Source organism: Aedes albopictus, chromosome 3 (genome assembly GCF_035046485.1).
Source record: "Aedes albopictus strain Foshan chromosome 3, AalbF5, whole genome shotgun sequence".
Taxonomy (NCBI): Eukaryota; Metazoa; Arthropoda; class Insecta; order Diptera; family Culicidae; genus Aedes; species Aedes albopictus.
Genome location: NC_085138.1, coordinates 147,367,050 through 147,383,534, shown reverse-complemented (window position 1 = coordinate 147,383,534; position 16,485 = coordinate 147,367,050). Strand labels below are relative to the sequence as shown.

The 16,485-nt window shown below is 37.9% G+C and overlaps 1 protein-coding gene across 2 annotated transcripts in view; it reads right to left on the bottom strand.

Moving 5' to 3' along the window:
• Window positions 1-16,485, bottom strand: part of LOC134284013 (CDC42 small effector protein homolog) — an 84,833-nt gene that overhangs the window by 28,282 nt on the left and 40,066 nt on the right. Inside the window, exon 1 of one of the 2 annotated variants that reach the window (XM_062856290.1) lies at window positions 10,125-10,749. The exons of the other annotated variant lie outside the window; for it this stretch is intronic. The gene's annotated coding sequence lies outside the window, so the exon portion shown is untranslated. Of the gene's footprint in view, window positions 1-10,124; window positions 10,750-16,485 lie in introns of those variants that run through there. 2 annotated transcript variants of the gene reach the window in all.

The following is a 16,485-nucleotide window of genomic DNA, read 5'->3' as shown; positions in this document are numbered from 1 at the left end:
TACCATAAACCTAATGTTCTGGGGAAATTTAAAAAAATTGGGTCGATTATTGGGAGAGGGGGGGTGCACTCTATCTCCCTCGTGACATTTACCATACCTAATATAAAACATAAGGTACATTATTATATTTCAGGTACATATATTAAAGAAATTTTGTTTAATTAATGAATAATAATGAAAACATGGTTATCATTATTGCAATCATATCTAATTTTGTTTTTAAATTGTTATCAATAACTTCGAAAGTTCAAAATTTGTTATTGAAATATTTTTATATTCATTATTATTCAGTTGTTATTGAAACCAACAAAACATGTTATTATATTGGTTTCCAGGAACATTTTTTTTGTTATGGTTTTTGTTATTTGCCGCTTATGACAGACAAGTTTATAACATAATATATTATGTTAATAACATGAAAATAACTGATTCGATTGCTCAGTTATTTTGCCAAAATAACGCATTTTATTATGGAGTTGTTATTTCCTTCTGCTCGGGAACCGTTCGTAAACTGTTCACGAGGAATTTCTCACTCAGGGACGGTTGTTAACGGTTCATGGAAATAACGGCAGAATTTCGTTAGCATTAGCGTTAGCGTTAGCGTAGTTACGGTATACTTCGTAGGTTGAATACTAACAACATTCATGTACCTTTTGCTAATCTTGCTCGGATTGCTTTTCGGAACAAGGCCAGGGAGTTAACTTTGCTCCAATCCTATGTAAGAATACCAAAAGCACAAATGTCATTATTCCCAGCCACGCCCATCTTTACCGTAACTTGGGATAGGGGAAGGAAGTGTTGATGTAGCACTTACATATTTAAGAGGCCTCCGACTCAGTGACACTCCCATAAGTACTACGGAGTGGTTGGTTGGGAGATGTATTATGTCAAGGATTCGTCTGAAAAGCTGGCGATGGACCCACGGCATTGGTCGGTTAAAATTTAATCTTTTGAAAGCCGGCAATCAAGAATTGTTTTTTTTCTATTTATTGTTTGAATACTTATGTTTCTGTTCAGTGAGAGGCCCAAACAGAACCGATCCCCCCAGGGTCATCGGAACATTTCAATAAATGTTTAAAAAGCGTGAAAGAAAAGTTGGCGATCCGAGAAAAAATAAACCTCAATTTACATAAAAAAAACGCGAAAACAACAAAACAAACATCTCAATTTATTAAAAAAAATCACGTAAAACTAGTTGAAAACGGCAGAATTTTTTCATAAACGCAAACTAAACTCCAACTTTTTCACAGGCTAGAAGAACTTATGAAGAACTGGAAGGGATACTTCGTTTCACTTTTTTAACTAATCTTATACTCCATATCTTCCATAATCAATCTCCTTAACAACTTTTTCTTATCCTCCAAATTTTCCTCCTATCTACTGTTTGTTTCCGTAAACGCAACTCAAAATCTACCCCCTCCTCTAACAAATGATCAACCGTTGGTCGTATGTACCGTCCTGCCATTTTCAACTATTGAAAATTCCGCTCAGCTAAACTCATAATTCAAGGAACTCAAGAGAAAACGACGAAAAGAGGCAAATCAAACTCGAGAAACCAAAAAAAAAAACAAAGAAACTAACGATTGCTAAGATGTAAAATTACAATGAACGAATGCTAGTTCAGGAAAAAAACAGCAATTAAATATCAAAATATCAGGAAATTAGGTGTAATTCAGTTCAGCACAAAGTAAAATCAATGGAAATCAATAACTTTTATAAGAAAATCCAAAAACTAGGCACCTACAAACTACAAAAGTTCAATTCAGTTCAGTAAGGTATAGAAATTCAATCAAAATGAAAGAAAAAATAATGCAAATTCTTAAAATTATATCAAAAAATTCAAAATTAAAAGTACAAGTAAAATTTAAATAAAGAATACAGTTCAAAATATGAGAAAATTCAATTGAGGAGTCCAACCTGTCAAACTCCATAGAGAAAAAATAGGATGCCGTCCCCTTGAGTACAACACTGAGATTGCCTTAAAATTTAAGATACGCGACTATGCGTAACACGAGCCTCTATAGTAGTCCGTCCCTTATTTTGCAAAAATTGAAAATGTTATAAGTTCGTTGTTGGAAAATGATCGTTTTAGCTAAGAAATAATCGTGTTAAAATTTGAAATCCGTATCTCAAGGCTAAGTGGTCCCTCAAGGGGCCTAAAGTTGTCAAAAATTGTATGGGACTTAAAAAGTATGATTTTTTTTCGTTAAAAAATACGCTAATCTACTCAAACCGATGATTTTAGGACCTTAAAGCACGGTTGCAAAAATTCCGAAGCTCCCAACGAACGTGAGTTTTTGTCTTTTCACCACACCGCTTCTGACGTTGAAGCCCCTGTCCTTCACGGAGGCAATTGAAAAGAGAATAAAAATTCTCTCGTCGCTCACACTGGGGAGACGGCGAGGTTCAAAAGCAACATTTTTCGTGTGACCGGCACTCAAACGACAAAAATTCACCACGCTTGCTTATGGGCGAGTCGCATTCATGTGGCGCGGTGTTGACATGAAGCATCCATCAGCGCAGAGCGTGTGTTGATGATGGTGCAGTCATTACCTCCACAAAGTAGTTGAATTTTTCTGCGTTCACTTTCAAGTATCTCACAGCGGAGCTGAAAATGAATGTCAAAAGCATTCAGTTCAGCAGATATTCATTCAATTGAATGAGATTTTTTCAACCCTGCCCTAAAGGGCCAAAAATGTGCTTAGCTTCTTTTTTTTTTCGTCCCATATAATTTTTGACAACTTTAGGCGCCTTGAGGGACCACTTAGCATTGAGATACGGACTTCAAATTTTGACATGATTATATCTTAGCTAAACGATCATTTTCCAACAACGAACTTATAACATTTCCAATTTTTGCAATATAAGGGACGGCCTACTCTAAAGCCAATGTGGTAAATTAGTAGCTATTCAGCGAACACTGAAGATATTTGAGTTTGTCTGTCAGGATCTTTTCGTATTACCGCCTTACGTCACTGTTGTCACTAAAACGTGATCAAAACTGTTTTATTCATGGTTAACATGATTTTTACCAGAAAGTATGGGCACAACATTGTAAGGTAGAGAGTAGGGTGAAGAAATGAAATAAGATTAGATGAGATGAGATTTTTTCGAGATACCTTCAGGACTTTTTTCCGGAATTCAGGGAGGCATTCCCACGATTCCTCCCGGGTTTCCTCCAGATGTTCCTTCCGAAATTCCTGTTGAAATTTCTTTAGAAAATCCTTAAAGGATTGTTTTAGGTATTCTATTCGGCTTTTCTGATGTGATTCCTTAACTCTTCAGCGCGCGTGCTGTTGTAAAAAGTGCAGCACTTCTAAAAAACCTCGCTTTTCGTATACAGCGCGAGTGCGGTGCAGTTTCGGTTGCTTGACAACTTTAGGCGCCTTGAGGAACCACTTAGCATTGAGATACGGACTTCAAATTTTGACATGATCATATTTTAGCTAAACGATCATTTTCCAACAACGAACTTATAACATTTCCAATTTTTGCAATATAAGGGACGGCCTACTCTAAAGCCAATGTGGTAAATTAGTAGCTATTCAGCGAACACTGAAGATATTTGAGTTTGTCTTTCAGGATCTTTTCGTATTACCGCCTTACGTCACTGTTGTCTCTAAAACGTGATCAAAACTGTTTTAACCATGAAAACATGATTTTTACCAGAAAGTATGGGCACAACATTGTAAGGTAGAGAGTAGGGTGAAGAAATGAAATAAGATTAGATGAGATGAGATTTTTCCGAGATACCTTCAGGATTTTTTTCCGGAATTCAGGCATTCCCACGATTCCTCCCGGGTTTCCTCCAGATGTTCCTTCCGAAATTTCTGTTGAAATTTCTTAAGAAAATCCTTAAAGGATTGTTTTAGGTATTCTATTCGGCTTTTCTGATGTGATTCCTTAAAGGATTCCTCTCGAAAAGAAATATGAAAAAATATAGATTTCTACCATGATTTTTTCAGACAATCCTGGATATTTGAGGTATTCGTGCCGGAATTTCTGGGACTGTCTCAAAAACTCTTCCCGAGTTTTATTTAGGGATTTGTTCAATGATTCCTTCCAGGATTTCTTCTATGAATCTTTCAGGGATTCCTGCTAAGTTTCTAGCCGTGATTCGTCTAAGGATTTTATCAGGTATAAGGTATTTTACGAGACGTTTTTTTTGGTGCAGCGCTCATTGCTATTGTTTACATTTGGTATTTTTGTTTTCGCGAACATGTGGATTTTTGCTGGGAGAGGTTTTTATGTTTCTAATGTGGTATGTATCGATCAATGGAGTGGACCTGGTTGGATGGTTAGAACACGTGACTATCACGCCGTGGACCTGGGATCGATAGCCCATATAGCCGAGGCGGTAAACGCACGGGTATTCAGCATGACCATGCTGAGGGTGACGGGTTCGATTCCCGGTCGGTCCAGGATCTTTTCGTAAAGGAAATTTCCTTGACTTCCTTGGGCATAGAGTATCTTCGTGCCTGCCACACGATATACACATGCAAAATGGTCATTGGCAGAGGGAGCTCTCAGTTAATAACTGTGGAAGTGCTCATAGAACACTAAGCTGAGAAGCAGGCTTTGTCCCAGTGAGGACGTTACGCCAAGAAGAGGAGAGGAGGACCTGGGATCGAATCCCACTCCCGACAAACTCACAAAATATGAGTTCTTCCTTCGGAAGGGAAGTAAAACGTGGGTCCCGAGATGAGCTAGCCTTGGGCTAAAAATGACGTTAATACAGATAAAAAAATGTATCGATCCCCGGAGCTGCATGATGTCACTAGCAGATGAGAAAACAGTACTACGGTCTACGGATATTGATTATATGTAGTGGGTGGATTGATGCATTTTTGCAGAAAAATGAGCCCCGTTTATTGGATTTAGCAAAAATATAAACAAATGGGCCCGCCGGTTAAACTTCCTTCGGGTATAACTTCGAGAATGGTATACAAAATCTTGGAAGGAATTCTAGGATATCTCTACAATTAAAAAAGCTTCTGTTGGCAACCGGATTCGAACCAAGAAACTTGTGACCACCTGGCTCGCACGCTACCACTCGGCTATCGAACCGGTTGATATTAGTGGAAACAAAATGCACACAAGAAGCGTTTGAGAGTCGATGATCAAATTATGTCATGGTAAATTTGAAAACATTTTGTTGCTGGTCATTACCGCAAGCCGTCTTTCAGTGAAGGATTTCTCGAGGAATAGTTGCTGGGGTTGCTGCAGGAATTTATGCTGAGATATATGCTGTAGATTCCCTGCTGGAATTGGTTCAGGAGCTACTGCTGGGATTCTTCCAGAGATTTCTCCAAAATGTCCTTCAGTGATTTCTCCAGACTTTTTACTAGAGATTCCACCATATATTATTCTTCTTGGGATTTCCCCAAGAATTCTTCTTATTGGAAATCCTTTAGGAATTCGCGGTGGGATTTCATCAGAAACCTTTGCGATGATTTTTTCCAGGAATTTCTGCTGCGTTCTTCCAGGAATTTATGCGGGTGTTCTTACATACGAATTTCTCCGATAGTTTCTATGACATCCCCCTGAGATATTTCTCTAAGTTTTTTTTTCAGCTATTCCTGCTGTAATACTGGAGCATTTCTTGGAATTCTTCAAAAACTCTAGCTGAGGTTCCTCCAGAAATTTTTGTTGATGTTCCTGTAGGACTTTCTATTAGGAATTTCTATTTTTATGAATTCTACAAGATGTGGGAATGTATTCAGTTCAGACATATCTGTACGAATTTATCCAATAATTCCTCCTAGAAGTACTCCACGGATTAATCCTGGAGTGTATCTAGGGATTTTCCCAAGGATTCTTTCAGGAGTTCTCCTTAGGATTCCTCCAGAAATTCTTCTGGGATCACCCTAAGAATTTCTTAAAAAGTTCTCTACGGATGCCTTCAGTTATTTCTCCAAGAATTTCTCGAACACTACAATAAAATCTCTTGGTATTTCCTTAGAAATTGCTCTTGTGATTTCTTCCGAAATTCTTGCTAAGATGCTTCCTTTTTCTGGGTACAGTAAATTGTAGAATTTCTCAAGCCATTTCTGCTGAAATTCCACCAGGAATTGCTACAGATTTTCCCCCCTATTTTTTTCGGATTTCTTTCGTGGACTTCTCCGCGAATATAAACTGGAATCCTTGCATTGATGTCTTTACAGATTTAATATAAATTCCTCCAATGATTCTTCCAGGAATTATTCCAGAATTCTTCTAGGGAAGCCTCTAGGGCTGTCTTCGAAGATTGCAATAGGAATTCCTTCAGCAATTATTTACAAAATTCACTCAGGAACTCCTTAAGGGTTTCATCCTGTAATACAGGGTCTCCAGGATTTTTGTCAGGAATTCCCGCAGAAATTTCACCTGGTGTTTTACTCTGAAGATTGCGTCAGTAATTCCTCTTAGGATTTTTTTTTGTTTCCCTATGGATTTTTCCACACTATGAATTTCTCCCGAGATTCTTTTAAAAATTGTACTTGGTGCTGTGATAATTAAGCGTGCATTCCCGTTTCTGGCGTAACCGTTCGCGCTCAGTATTAAGTGTGTGCCATAGACACAAAACAAGGACAGTTTTCGGGTTAGAACATTTGAAAATTGAAGCGGAAAGGCATCAGAACCAGTTCGGGCAGCACGGGTTACTTTGTTAGGTTAAGGCTATTATCGATAAGAAAAGGAAGGATTTATTTAGAAAAAGCATGACAACTCTTGCTACTGAACAAGATGAGTTGAAAAGGGTTGCGGTGTATTTTGATAATAATATTAGAAAACCATTAAAATCAAAATTCAGAAACTGTCAACTTAAGTCATTATTAAGATGAACAAAAGATAAAATAAGTGATTTAAACAAAGCGGGAGTTTACAAGATAGCATGTCCACATTGCAATAAAATCTACATAGGACCAAGCATAGGACAAACGAAAAGAACACTTGAAATTCGATTCAAATAACATATTGCAAAGGTTAAAAAAGCGGGTAAAGAGTTAGAAAAGGGGTTAGCGTATGAATTTAAATCAAAAGTGGCCGAACATGGTTTCCAGGATGAACACCTGTTGACAAAGGATAATATTAGTATCCTGCGAAATGTGCCTTCATCTTGGAAACTTGACGTAGCAGAAAGTTTAGAAATCCACAAAGAATGGGCGGCAGCACTTCTTAACAAAGATCAGGGAAACAGGGAAAATACTAGGTAAAGAGGTAAATGTTTAGGTATAGATAGTTTTTTGTGGTAAGTGTTACGTTAGGCTCGACACTAAGGTGACAATAATTGTTTTTTTATATTTAATAAAATTCGACCTTACGGTCTCTACAGACTGAACATTACAAACATTCGACAACGGACAACACATAGAACTTCCAGTGCAGTGACCCAATGGAGAATTTTCCGTTTGACGAAAAGTTTTCCTCAACTGGAGCGGAAAACAAACCCACACTCCGAGGCTAGCGATACACCTAAACGACTGACGAGGCTAATCGCTCGGCTACGAAGCCCACAACTTTTAAGTAGCATACGATGCTATATTACGTCGCAATATTGTGTACCATAAATTGCAAAAGTCAATATAGCGTTATGTACTTATAGTGCATCCACTTTTGCTGCAAATTATGCGATGTTACTTTATGGCATAAAATCACGTATAACACGGACATAAACCTAGTTATACGTGCAAATTTATTGTCTTGATTAGAAACGTTTTTTATGAGTAAAGAATTGATGTTAAATCGACACCAACATTTCAAAAGGGCGTAACTGCTTTTGGAATCATCACCTTCTTTTAAAGCTGTGGATCATGTGTTATGATTTACATGTTTTTCACAACAAGTACCAGATGGGAAAAACTCTCCTCTTTCCGACAACCACGGTGGTTTGACTGTACCCGAGCAGGAACGAATAACTGACACATAACTGCAGCATACCAAAATCAGGTATCATACCAAGACAAGGTATTGGTCGGTTATCATGGTATTGAAAATAACTTGCTTTGGTATTTTGTAGGTATTGATGAAATACCTCAACGAGCTATTGGATTGGTGTTGAGGACTGCTTGAGGTATTATTCAATTATGGAAAAATCATTATTTGTATGGAGAAATCGCCGATTATTATTCAGGTATTGCCATACCTGATGTCATTATTCATGTGTTATGCACAGAATACACATCAGTTATTATTTTAGGTATTTTACCTCTTATGCAGGGCTTCTTAATACCTCATCCAGGTTGTAGGTATTCGATTTTCCATACCTGAGTTTGTTATTCTTCAGCTATTTTCTCCTGCTCGGGTAAGGGAGGCAGTACGACCTACAGCTTTGAAATAAGGTATTACTTCCAAATGCAGTTACGCCCTTTTGAAATGTAGGTGCCCAAATAATGTCCTGATTTAGCCAGGTACCCAATTTTGTCAACTCAAAATGTTACCAGGATTCTCACTGTATAGGGTAATGTACCATTTGGGCAAGTGTAACTTTTTCGGCACTTAACGCTGTAACTAAGCCAATTTCAAACCAACCGATTTCAATATTTGTATAACGTTAGATACAGTGCGTGTGCTCACGGTGAGATGTGAGCCAAAAAATAAATTATTAAAAATGATTAAATTGACTTAGTTAAAGCGGTACACCTGCCCAAAAATAATCATATTAGAGCTAGTCGAAATCATTCTATAGTGGACGCCATGGGGTCCACTACAGAGTTGATGGGGTCTAATCATATTCTTTTACCAGGTTAACACAGATGACAACAATGAACTTCCTTGGATTTAGAAATCTAAGTGGAGAAGCCGGGTTTCAGTTAGGATGTAATTCTAAGCGATTTCAGGCCATTTGTCCGGATGCCGGTTGGCCGTATGCCATTTGGCCGAAAGGGTCATTTTACCGAATACCATTTGGCCGAATGCCGTTTGGCCGAAACATTAATGATGAACTTAAGTGAACATACAGCTGATGTCCGCATCAGTAAAAACAGTCTATGATTCAAAGAAGGGAAAAATCTTTGATAAATATTGGAAGTTTCAGCATTATCTAATTGTTGAATGACAAAACAAAAAAGAACAGCCTATGATTAAAAAAGGGAAACATTCCTGATGATCATTTAGGCAGTTGAAATGTCAAAAACTTCCTCTGAATCAGAAGATTATAATTCGGCCAAAGGACCACTTCGGCCAGATGGCATGCGGTCAAATGGCGTTTGACAAAACGTCATTCGGCCAAAAACATTCGGCCAAATGGCCGTACACCTTTCTAAGCCATGAAAGTTACCATGCATAAAACATTTTCTGAAACCATAATTCAAAAACTCACTTGAGCTCGAGCTTATCACGAGGCTTATAAATCTCGCAGTATGAAGAGAAGATTTTTTTACGATCTTCCCCCATACCAGTCCAGCAGGTTGAGAAACTGCGAAGCTGTTGAATGACAAACAGCGAAATGTCCCAGTTTGATACCATTTCGCCCGCGCAGCTTCGTTGACTGATTGCGCAGCAGTCGTCGTGCCGCCGTGCCGGTGGTGGTGGGCAAACCAGATAAGATCTACATTTATGTACGTGCGCGTAGCTTTTCTCGAAAAGTTGCTTCCAGAGCCCGTCTGTCTGTCGGATTTCATCTCGTATTTCACCGGTTGTATGTGGCACCTTTGTGGTACTTCATACAAATTGCAACCGACCCACAAATTCAATGGGCTGCACGAGAGGCAACATCTTGCTATGAGCAACTTTCCTCTCGTCGGTCGGTCGATTTAAATAATCGGCGGGGAAGACACCGAACCTAAGTGCTCATAATACCTTCTTCGCTTGCTGCTGGATGGTTCGTTATAATAGTTCTCCACGATGGTTGGTTATTTTAATTCAAACCAAATTCACTCTTCCTTTCTAATAGTTTCGGTTTGTTTATTTTGAATGCTCTGGGATGCCTCTTTCGATTTCATTGCTCGGTCAATTGGTTTTCTTTGCCTTTCGCTCTGTGCAGAAGTGCGGTGCGATGAGAAGAGCTTTTTTTCTGTATACAGATCACCGCGCAACGACCGATTGCACTGCTGCTACGGTAGCAATAACACAGTTTCCGAAATGCGCGCGCCTCTGTTTGGGAAACCAGTTTTCGGGTTGCATAATTTATTTTCGTTGTTACTCACCTATGCAGCTCTCTCGGTCCGGTGTGTATGCTACTTTTTAACGACCTCCTCTCCCAGCTGAAGTGTCCCAACAACTGACGACGACTGCTGGCTGCGTCCACGCGTCGAACTTGGCCACAACAGAGACCGACGACCGCGGGGGGAGACGGCGACCGACGACGACGACGGCGCGGCGTGTGGTTTTATGGGTACACACATGATTCAAGGAGCGCCGCCGCTCGCTGGCAGGCTGGTGCTCTTGTAACCTACTTGCAGTTGAGGACTGACTCATATCGGGTTAACCTGAGCAGCAGACGGATACCGTGTCGGCGAGAAAGCTTCAGATTTTTTTATGGTGACCATCTATGGCAGTGCTGGACAGCAGGAAGAGCGATTTTGAATTTTAGAAGATGGCGGTTTCCTGACAAGGGAAGTAGTTTTTGGAGAACTGGTTTAGTACTGTCGAAGCTACTAAGCAGAAGCGTATCTATTATTTGCTTCAAGTCTCAAACATTTAATGTCTAATATAACATAAAACATTTCCCATATACGACAGAGACTCTGCTAGTTCCGTGGCAATGACTAGCTCTATTCAAGTGTTAAGAAATCCATTCTTATTCGATAGGTTCCTGATTAAGTACATGAAGAAACTCCTGATCAAATCTCTAGGGTTTCAGAGACGAATGCCCCAGAGGTAAAGTCTCTCTAAAAAAAAAATCTCTAGGGGAATTTCTGGACAAATATCTGGAGAAATTCTGGAGAAAATTTTACAGGTATCCCTGAATGAATTGCTAGTGTGATTTCTGAACGATTGTCTGGTAAATTTCTCGGAAGAATTTCCGGTAGAATACCTGGGTCTAACAGGAATTCCTAGACAGATAATTGGGGGTGTGGGATTCCCGGAGGAACCTCTGGCTGAGCCCCTAAGAAACCCCTCTAGGAATCCCTAGAAGCACTCCCAAATAAATCCCTAGTGGAATATATAAAGAAATTCCAGGGTAAATCCTAATTCATTGGATGGAATAAATGTGGTGAAATTTTTGGATCAATATCTTGAAAAAATCCTGGAAGCAATCCTGAATAGATTCCAAGACAAATCTCTGAGCAAATATCTGAAGGAATCCCTAAATAAATCCCTAGAGGATTTTTTTTAGAGAAATCCATTGATTTGGTGAAATTCCTGGAGAAACTCTATGAAAAGCGAACGCATAAAGCATATTAGATTGAGGCCTATACCAAAGCAGGCAAGCTGATTCTACATTGACCCAAAAGGTGGAATAGGGTAAAAGTAGTAATTTGATACTTTCAGTTGGGTTGTTAACAAACACAACCAAACGAACCAAAGACCCAATTGACATATAGTTCTTAGTCTCATCAAAACTTTAGTGGCATCCCGAATCAGAGACCCAACTGTCAGATAGTTCTTAGTTTGCTGAATAACTTTGCCGAAGACGGTATCATTCTATCTTATCCATATTCTGAGTTGAAGGGTTTAGAATATTTTTGACACTGACGCCGCCTAGCGGACGAATCCTAAACAAAAGTCCTGCTGAACACTTCTAGTTCATTAGATTTCCAGATATACGTGATCTATTTAAGTACTAGGCGCTACCTAGTTTCTTATTTTTGTATTTGTTAGAAGTGAGCACCCATGAAAACAAAAAGAACGGCATCAATCGGTGTCGTAATCGCTTGTATTCAAATAGGATGAATATGGGAGCGTAAGATTACTGATGGCACACATACCCAATGTGGGGTAATTCTATGGCGATATTTTTTTTTAAAGATTCCTTAGCAATGACAACATTTTTGCGGATATGTGCAAACTGACCATTCGCCAGACTTTTCCTCAAACTTCTTTCAATATTTCTTATGGCTTCCTTATCGAGAATCGTTAATTATTCCTGTTATTTTTTTTATAGATGCCTTAACCCTTTGGAGACGTATGGGTCATATGTGCCCAGCTGAGTAAATCGACCATAACAAACATGTTCTAGACAAGCGAGGTTGCATTCAGATAGGTGAAAATTCCGTCTCCAAAGGGTTAAACTATCTTGGCGTGTACTCAGCTGATCAAATTCCTTTTTTTTAGCAAATTCCATAAAAAGGTTATTGTAATGCTTCGGCAGATTACAGACAAGATGTGTGATAAATTATTTTCAGTGCTGTCATGGCAGAATCAGAGCAAGTCAGTCAAGGTTCCCCTGCCTCTTCACTGCTACATTCCCATGGATGAATTCCGGGAGAAATCTCTGAAGGAACTTCTGAAAAAATTCATGGAACAACTTTTGAAGAAAACCCTGCTGAAATTTCTGAAGTAATTCTAGAATTTTGAAGAAGCCTCTAAAGTATCGTTGAAAAAATTTCAGAAGGAATTACAAAAAAAAACTGAAAAAAATCTAGATAAATTCCTGAAAGAATTTATGAAAAAAACAGGAATATTTTAAGAATTCATAGATGGGTTTTCTAAAAAAAATCCTCTTGAGTTATTTTTGAAAAAAAAAAAAGAAATCGCCTAATAAAAATCCTGAACATTTCTATAATGAACTCCTGGAGGAATCCATATAGAAATTCCTAAAGGTACGCTTGATTAAAATCCTGGAGGAATTTCTGATGAAATCTCTGTATGAATTTCTGCAGGAATCTTTGCCGGAATGTCTTCCAGCCATTCCGTAAGAATCCTTATGATAGTCTCTGAAATAATCTGTAGAAAAAAAATACTGAAAGGACCTTTGCAGGATTTTCTTAGACTCTCTTAAGAAACCCTTAGTGCAATTTCTGGAAAAAATATCTTGTAGGGATATCTAAAGGAATGCGAAGAAATCTTGGGAATTTCCCTAATAATCTCTTGTAGAATATCTAAATCAATCCTTGAAGAAAGTTATTTAGAAAGCTTCTGAGAAAAGTTTGAAGGAGTTCTAAAATTTGGGGTTGCGTGTTTGATCACGATAATCCGTTTGCTGCATCTTTCTCGATTCGTCGCAGCAAAGGGGGTTGAATATGAATGCAGTGAGGCGAATATACTGATCCTTGTCTGGAGGAATTTCTAAATAAATCTCAGGATCATTTTTTGACAGGAATTCATATTTAAGAAAAAATCCTGGATATTTTTCTAAAGCAAACCCGGAAAAAGTTTTGGAATAAATCTTTGGAAGATCGTTTGAGAGAATGCTAACAGGAATTAAATAAGGATTATTCAAAAATAATATAGAAAAGTTTCGATAAAAATAGGATTTTCTAAAGAAATCCCTGAAGAAATTTCTGCAGAAACTAATACTCAACTTTCTTGCACAACTCTTTGTGAAGCTTCTGGAGGAATCCCTAGTGGAGTTTTTGGAGAAATTGGAGGTTGCTGTGTGACTTTCTGGTGAAATCCTTGGAAGAATTTCCAAAATAACGCCAGTACAAATTTTTAAGGAGCTTTTAAAACATTTTCTGAAATGCTCTGGAATAGTTTCTAAAGGCATCGCTGAAAGTTTATTAAAGAAATCTCTGGAGAAATTTCTAAACAAATGTCTAAAGAAATTTCTGAAGGAATCTCTGCACTATTTTTTGACATCCCTGGACGAATTTCTACTCAAACTCACAGATATTTTGTTTTGAAAAAAAAAATGAGGAATTTAAGAAGCAAATTATGCAAGATTCTTTGAAAGAATTCTTTCTGGGATTTGTAGAATAGGGAGAATTTCGAAACAAATCCCTGAAGAAAATTTCCGAATGAATCCATGGAAGATTTTTTGACAGAATATCCGTGAGGGAATTTTTGGCCGAATACTCTAACAAATTTCCGAGATTTTTTTAAAAGGATTTTTAGAAGGATTTCTGAAGACATTTTTGGTAGAATTTCTAAAGGAATCTCCAAAAGATTCTCCAAACGAATGCTTAGATAAATTTCTGAATATTTTTTTTATATCCAGAGCGAATTTCTGCAATAATTTGTGAAAAATCATAAAGGAATTGGTGAAGCAATTCATGCCAGATTTCGTAAAAGAATTCATTGACACTTTTGGAGGAACACATGGAAGTTTTTTTTAATAATCTGTAACATAATGATTTGATTTGGGACGTTTTCCTCGGAAACCGTCGTAATAAAGTTGAAAATTCTGGGTTTACTTACTTTTTTAACACCGCAGAATTGCAACTAAAGACAACCAAGCAGATACCGCAAACCTACACTATGCGTTCAGAAAGATCGTTCGGCAAATACAGCTCAACCCTTGGCTCAACCAGTAAACACATTCCATCAAGTGCTTATCACCAATCTCTAAATTTCCGAAGGAATTCCTTGGAGAATTTCAGAATGGATCACTGGAGAAATTTCTGAAGCAATTCGTAGTGCCCTAGTGGACAATAGAGCTGTAAATTAGGTTTAAGTGATTGAAGAATAAAAAAAAACCTTTGGAAGTATTTCCAGAATTTCCGCCATGGATTCCTCCCTTGATTCCTTTCTTTATTGATTGCTTCCGAGATTGTTTTATGAATTTCTTCCGTTTTTTTTTTTCAGGATTCCTTCAGCGGTTTCTAGCAAACTCCTAGGTTTTCTTTAGGGATTTTTTTCGGTATTCCATCGGACATTTCGCCGGGGATTACTTTGATAATTTCACTCGTGATTCCTCACATGATTCTTTCAGCCACTGTTTCCGAGATTGCACCAGGAATTCGTATCGGGTTCTTCATGGGATTTCTTCAAGATTTCCTCCAATGATTTTTTTAGGGATTTCTCCCGAGCTTCCTTAATTGTTCGTCTCGGGATTTCTTAATTGATTTTTCACAGGTTTCTTTTAAAAATTCTCCTGAGATTAATTCAGAGATTCTTCAGTGATTATTCCAGGGATTCCCTTAAGGATTTATCTTGGATTTTTTTTTTCAATTACTCTTTCCAGGGTTTTAATTCCTCCAGGGATTTTTCTGAAGATTTCTCCCTGGATTCCTGCATTGATTCCTCTTGAGATTCCTGCAGAGAATCATTGAATGATTTCTTCAGGGATATCTCCTAGGACTCCTTCAGGGATTGCTCCTGAATCATTGAAGGGCACTCCTAGTTTTTATTCGAAGGGGCTCCTTTTGAGATTTTTTTCTGGGATAACTCCAAGATTCTTTTAGGGATTTGTCCAAGGATTCTTTCAGAATTTCATCCGGGTTCTTCTTAAGATTTTTCCTTGGCTTTCTTCCAAGATGTCTTCAAAAATTATTCCCAAAATCCCATCAATAATTCCTGCAGGGATTCATCCCGAGATTATTTCAGGAATTCTTCCGAGAATGCCCCTAGAAGTTTTTTCCGGGATTATACTGGCATTGTTTCAGGTATTTCACTCAAGATTCATTTTGGGAATACTTTAGGTATTTCTTCTGGGTATTTAAGCAATTTCTTCAGCGATTTCTTAATTGATTTTTTCATTATTTTTCTAGGAATTCCTAGAGAAATTTCTTTTAGATGATTTCCATCTTCCCTTCTGAATCTTTCCATCTGAATCTTTCCAAGATTCTTTTAATGATTTCTTCAGGAATCCTTTAGGGATTTCTTCATGGATTTCTATCGGGAATCCTTCCAAGTGTTGTGACCAAGCGGGAAACAGACAGTCGGTAAAATAAGTGAACGGTGAATAAAGTGAAAAGAGTTCATAGGAGGGAACTTATATGCTTAGAGATAAGATGTATTGAAAATAAGAGTAGCTCTATCAACACCAACCAACGGACCCGATACTCTTCCATTATACTTAAAAAAAAACACTAGTCATTATACTATTTACAGAGATGTTACACCTAGATTTCTCCTGTGATTGCTTCAGAAATTCCTTTCTTGTTTACTAAGCTAAGAGCCAAGCCTTATCCCAGTTATTACGTTACACGTTAAGGAAAAGAAGATCCTCAACTGAACCAGAAATTGAATTTTATCACATTAAAGATGCTTTCCTTGGACGCTTTATCCACATAACATACCCCTTTGATTTACACGCGTCCGATCACTTTTGCACATTTTGAATGCCTTGTCACGCCCAGAGCTGTAAACGAAAACATTTTGTACTTCATTTACGCGAAATTCAGCATATTTGTAGTTCAATGTCAAAAATGAGAAAAATCCATCAAAGCAAATCATAGATACAGCATCTCAAAGTTAGCCGTTTTGTATATAAATCAGCGTTTGTCCGATCAATTATGCACCACAGATTTCAGATACATTAAGTTCATCAGTTATAGTAAAACGATGATTATAGCAGTATAAATGGCTATAACACCCACATTGCTGTTATAATGGATCACGAAGAAAGCATGATCAGCCAATAAAATGAACTAAGCACTCTGAAAGTAAAACAAATTTATCGTGCAAAAAGCTTGTCTTCGGTCCCATTTAAAGTTTCGATCCCAGGTACAGGGGATAGAC